This window comes from Gallus gallus, chromosome 3 (assembly GCF_016699485.2).
Source record: "Gallus gallus isolate bGalGal1 chromosome 3, bGalGal1.mat.broiler.GRCg7b, whole genome shotgun sequence".
Lineage (NCBI taxonomy): Eukaryota > Metazoa > Chordata > Aves > Galliformes > Phasianidae > Gallus > Gallus gallus.
Genome location: NC_052534.1, coordinates 82,214,837 through 82,221,495, shown reverse-complemented (window position 1 = coordinate 82,221,495; position 6,659 = coordinate 82,214,837).

Here is a 6,659-nt window from a genome sequence, read left to right as displayed (position 1 = left end):
CTCGAACCGAGCACCTGGGTGCTGAGCGACAACGCAGAGGCACGGCGCTGGTATTTACCAGCTTCCGAGTTCTCCGAGTAAAACGTTCACCCTTTCACAGGCTGAATCGTGGGCTCACCGACCCGGGGACCGCTTGGGTTCAGAAATGGGGGTGATTCATCGCTGAACATTGGGTGGGAATGGTGTGGGTTAGAGACATCGATCGCATCTTCACGCAGCCTCCTCCTCTGAAGCTGCTCCTTTCCTTTCTGCTCTGCGCGCATCCTTCGCGCCGGCACGTGTGTAACAGCCGCAGACAGCAGCGCATCTATCGCTCTTACCCATGGCGCGATCCATTTGTTATTCAGAAGGACGTATGAGCCCAGAGGGCTCGCACACACAAAGGGCGCTGACGCGAGGTAACTGGAGGCTGAAATCCATGCGAAAGTGAGGGTGGCACATGGCCACGCACCGAGTATCTCAATGGGGGAACATCTGTGGGGCTGAGGGGGAATGGGAGTCAGTGCGTTTGGTGGGGAGATAGAAGGGTCGCCGTGTGATTTATGGAGCAACAGCACTGTGCTGCCAGCAGAAGTAGTTCGATACATCCGAATCAAAACCACCTCAGACATGAAATTACAGCTGCCTGCGTTGTTCTGATGCGTGGTATCGAAAGGACAATCATCCAAATGCCATCTCTCTCCAGTGACTGAGCATACCCTTGTTTTCTCATTTGCTCCAATATCCTGCCTGCAGAGAGAATTCACTGAAGTAACACAACGTACGTATCAAAGCTACATACCGGCGAGCTGCTGTTTGTTCTCATTTGGAGAAGTTAATCCAAAGCCAGGAGCTGCCAGATACGGCGTCAGCACCCCAAAAACCTATTGAGGCAGAACATGGGAACTGAGGGTGACAAATGGACGTGTGTAACTGATGTCGCTCGCAGGGCGTGTAGGTTCTTGTCAGTTCAGCCAGAAATACTGTCTTTGGCGGACCTCATGTATGCACTCGGAGCTTAGGCTAGCGGGAATGCGTAATGGTTAGTGGCTGTAAGCCTGAGTGAAGGTAGCAGTAAGGACAGACGAGCGTGATTGCGGCGGTTAGGAAGGAGCGCGGGCACCAACTCAGCACCAGGGAGGTTCCTGACGAACTCAATGGCACTCCCCCATCTCTCTGATTGTGCTGCTGAGGGCTGGTGGCTGTACGTATCCGTGTGCTTGCTAGCGCAGTATTTACTGCTTATAACCGTGCTCAGAGCTGTAACACGACGATCTGAGATGTGCACCTGTCCTATAACAAATGACATCATTTTTGTTGTATTTTTACCCCGGAATCACTGTGAGATGTTTCTGTGTGCCACAGGACGCTCGGAGGCCATGATTCAAGCACATCAGGTATGAGATCAAATAAAGCAGCGTCCTTCTGTTAGCTTTGTGTGCACATTGTATCAGAGGGGCAGGTAAGCTATAATCAAGCACTATGTACAAGCTAACTGCTGTTTATTTAACTCTTGGTTTTTGATGAGCAAAGAAAATGCTCTTCCTTTGGCAACTGGAGGAACCCAATCAAATAACCACCCCATTTGTGGAGACAAGCTGTCTACAAAGGTAGGTTTTCCTGCAGAACACCTTAGCACCGGTTGACATAAAAATTGTCACATCTAATTTGAGGCCTCAGGTGCAACTCTGAAACAAAGGACAAGTTTCTAAGTTGTGATGGATGGTACCAATCTCCGTGTGTGACTCAGACTGTTCCTATGGTTTCACACACAACACGCAGCGCAGAGCATATTCTGGGCTGTGTGATGGCGTGGGGGCAGACGTGTCCCTCCAGGATCCAGCCCAGTACTGTTTGTTTGCAGTGCTCTATTGCTGGGCTCATCTTCTACGATATTGCTGACTGCAGCCCCAGTTCTCCAAAGATTCTTGTCAGAGATGTGTCAGGACTTGGCACAGAATCTTTCATTTGTTTTGATAAAAACTATCTCTACCACACTTTGTGCACTGTTCTTACCAGCGGAGGATGCCTGGCTCTGGCAGAGGAATGCCTGACAGTGACAGAAAGCAGTGTTTGTATCTGTGTCCACATGCGTGGACGTACACAAGAAATCTCACTTTACGGGAGCAAACAGACTCTTCAATATATATTTTTTCCAAATTAGAGCATGCTGCAGAATCTTCTGTCTGCCCAAACCTTCTTCTGGCTTGAGCATCTGGATTTCTCTTTGGTTTCTGAGCAGCGGGATTTGCTCAAGCTAGGTACAACATTGCAAGCTGTTCTTCAGATATTGGAAAGACAGTCAGAGTTATGGGTAGTATTTGAAAAGAGGCTATTAAAATTGATAGTTTCGTAGGTCCTGCAGCTGATCAACTGTTACAGTCCTGCGGGATCAGAAGTGAAAACAGTTGGATAAACATATCAAAACAGGCCATTATTTTTAACTTGTGGATAAAACGCTGTAGAGAAATAGCTCCTATTCCACACGACTGTAATAGAATAGACTAAACTCAAGGATGGTTCGTTTCTCTGGAATGTTGTGGGGTTTTTCAACAGCACTGACTGATGATAAATGAAAATGGATAATCAGCTCTGGCATGCAGAGGTGGCTCATCAGCTTGGTTTCTGTGACAGGTAAAACCAGATACAAGGTGACTCAAATCATAGCAGGCAATGCAACTGGCCTACCTATCTAAATTAAATATATGCAGTGTGGTTTTTAGTGTTTGAACTTGTACCTTTTGGCACTGCTCAGTCAATCAAAATGCATGATTAGCCAAAAAAAAGAGCATCAGGGCTGCATCTCACAGGAATGTCAAAGAACATACACTGCCTGCCGCATATCCAAGGGCGCGAGGCTGATCTCGTCGCTACCCAGGCATTTAAATGAGAGCAGGTTTATTACACTTCAGCAAAGGCCCAGAAGACCAGCGCTGAAGCCAGACTTCCTACAGAGAATGTAATGTTTTGCCATCTGACAGGCTCAGATCAGCACCCCGCGTGTCTGCTCAGAGGTGTCTCGGTGTCAGCGGGAGGCGGAGAAAAAAAACACAGGGGAAACAGCACAGGATGCAGCAAAAACGTAATTCCTTCTGTCCGCATCTGTTCCTTCGCACTTCTTACAGCCTTATTACGTCTCCTAGCACTTTCTTTAACAGATCGTATTTCCCTGTGGCGTCCAGTTGTGGAACGCCCCAAGAAATGCGGTTCTCCAACTCAGAATTGAAGGGACCCCGCACTCACACACAAGATACTGCAGAAAAAGCAGGCAGTGGAAACCAGGCTGGATGTGCTAAAATAATAGATAAGGTGTCTGTGCTGTTCCGAAAACAAGAACCCAGCTGCCTGGGCTGATAATGAAGGACGAGATTGCATGTTTATGTATGCACGTAGGCCATTTTGAAATCATTTTCTCTAGTGCTTTGTTCCTTCCCCTAATAAGCCAACTTGTTTATCACTATAGCAACCAGCTCCAAATTCCTGGAAAGAAGAGCTGCAAATGCCCATTTGGACCTCCGTGGCTACAGGCGGTGGGTACCAGGGAGGTGTCCTGCTGCCTACTTGGGCTCAGACTGGCCTCGCAAGGACAGAGCAGGGAGGCAGCAGTGACATAGTGTGGCACACTGCGAGAGGGCTTCAGAGCCAGCACGGCTCTGCAGGGCATGCTGGAAGCCATCGCAGAAATGAGCATTGTTTTACTTGGCAATAAGTGCCTTATGCATAAGGAAAAATAAGTTTGAAACAAAGAGCTGAATCCTCAACTCTGAAAAGGTTCAGATATCTGTGCTACAATATTCCGTGGTGAAGGCTGGAACAGGTGGGAAATGGACATGCAAAGGTCTTGCTGAAGGGAAGTCCTCTGGATGTGGGGTATGGCTGGAAATCAACGCTCTCACCACACATCCGCCACCAAACACCTCTCAAACCCAGGCCAGAGCGTGGCCTGCTGGTGCTGAGACACATGTCATCACAGGAGGTGTTTGAGACCAGGTTTGGGTGGGGCCCCGGGCAGCCTGACCTAGTGGGTGGCAACCCTGCCCACAGCAGCGGTTGAAACTAAATGGCCTTCCAACCCAAGCCAGTCTGTAAGTCTGTGATACTACAATTCTATGATTTGATGACATCTCACAGGTGCGTTATTTGCTCAAGTAGCAAAGGTCTGTGGGGTAGAGATAAAAATGTGATAATCTGCAGGGGTGATATAATTACACAGAAGTAGGAGTGTTCGTTTGCTTCTCAGCCTAGACAACTGCATACAAAAAATTACTATGTTACAAGAACGTAAATTTAAGCATTTGGAGATTGGAAATGCTAGCATTAAGACTGCCTCTGGAAACTTAAGCTGGTCTTCGAGTAATTATGATTCAGCTCTTACGCTTTTATTCTTCTGTTAAGTCTTTGTTTTCAGACAATAGGAAGAGGATCATCTTTATGCCTTACGGCTACCCCTCCCTTGTATCTGTATAACTGAGTTCAGAAGTCACTGAGCTCCCCCTGAGTCCTGGTTCCCAGCCAGTTTGCTTAGATTTTGAGCAGGCCCTGAGTATGAAAAAAAATGAGAGTTAAAAGCTGTATGTGAAAAGCCTACTTGACCCTTGGTCTTGACACAAGCAGAGCTGAACATTTCATTCTGTGTTTTGTTTGTAATGTAATGTTATATTAATGAGGTAATGTTGCTGTAGCACCAGTGTCCTAGCAGATGAGAGGCAAGCCTGTAAGGAGAAGTACTATCATCTTCTCATCGACTCAGTGATACAGTAGAACACAAAGCAAAACTCAAGCAAACAAGTGTTTAGGCATACCAGCTTTCCTTCAACAAAATGCCCTCAGAAGAGGAAAAGCTCCAGGTTACTACCAGTCATTGCTCATAAAGAAAATGCTTTCTTTCTCCATGTTGTGATTTTTTTTTCACAAGCCTCAAGTTGATGATTTCTTTTTCCTTGAGAAGTCAAAGGGTCTGTTGTAATTTCTCTTGAAATCAGAAGGGAACCTCCCACACCTTTATGTTTCAGTGTTGGGACCTACGCGATACCTTGTTGACACAGTACATTGTTTTAGTTTAACTGGATGTGAATTTAAACCAGCACAGCTAAATGCAAGCAAATTCCTCTCTGAGCACACTTATTTCAGTGTTGAAGTAGTGGTTTTCTCTCTATCCTGATCTCATTTGGAAAAGGCTTAGGTTAAGATGAAACAAGCCACTCTGAAATTAGAACTATTGGCAGAAGTGGTCCTGGTGAAGCTGTATCCATTGAATGATTCAGAAAGAAAAGCTGCTTAGCCCCACCTGATGACTAATTGAGCCCTCTGTGAATTTATTGTCCTCCATCTCACTGGCCCCAAACTTTCATCTGAGCTGGCAACACACAGAGACAGCTAGTAATCACCTTGGAAAAATGCTATTGTATGTCAAGGCTTGCAAGCTGCCTTACAAGACAGCTGGGTGATACCTTGTACTGCAAATCAGAAGGTAGCAAGGTTTCTTGGTCTTGGCTGGAGACTTGGTTTGATTATATATCTACTTTTGGGTTGCTTCTTGTCATATGAAAGTAACTGACTGAATCTGTCTGTTTAGTATGAAGATATATTCTTCATACTAGCTGGTAAACTCTGAAGTGATGAGTATTTCATGGCACTGTAGGGTCTGTTGGGTTATCATAGAATCATAGAATGGTTTGGGTTGAAAGGGACCTTTAAGATCATCTAGTTCCTACCCCCCACTATAAGGGGGGGACACCTCCCTCCAGACCAGGTTGCTCAAAGAAAGCCCCATCCAACCTGGTTTTGAACACCTCCAGGGAGGGGGTATCCCCAACCTCTCTGGGATGGAGACTGGCAGATCACTTCGAAGTCCTAGACCATATTATCCACCTCCTCAAATCTTTAGGGAGTTTGTGGAGCTCGCTGGCCAAGCTGGGGATATTTCATTACCGTATGCTACTATATGTGTTGTGTACAGCAATTGTATAAGAATTTTAGGAGACATTAGGAAGGCAACAGGAGAAAGCATATACAAAGGTGTGGTCTCTGTTTGATAACCTTACAGTCTCAGAACAGCTGAGAATTCTTCATGGCTAAGGAAAAGCAGACACCTTTTATCTCCTCAAGACAGGCTTGACCATACAGATCCAACTCTAATAGGAAAAAAGAAATTGCTGAATCCCACTTCAGTCTGTGAATGATGCTACCTGCAAAGCAGTGAAGATGGCATCTTTACTATGGGTAAGAGAGGCATTGGAAAAAGGATCATACTACATCAACTCTAAGCAGAAATTAACACATGGGAGTGTTGCTCAAGACCCTGTCCCTTTTTCTTCCAAATAGATTAGACCAGAGAGGGACAGCTGGGCTCAACCAGCACCCAGTTGGCCTGCATGCCTCATCAATATGTCTGTGGATTACTGCTGCCTTTCCATCTGTTCATGGTGTCTCCTCCCACAATGAAAATCTCATTAAACCCTAGTTATGGTCATGATACCATAAATACACATTTTAAATAGTACCCTCGTGCTTAGCTTGCAAACTCAACCCACAATTAGTTGAGCTCAAAGACACTGGTATTTTAACACTTCCACTGAGGCAGAAGGCTAATATATTTCTCTCTCCCTCTTTGCTCACCTTCCCAATATTTCTTCTCTGTGTTGTTCCTACAGGATGTCCCTAGAGCCTTCCAGCTCGTC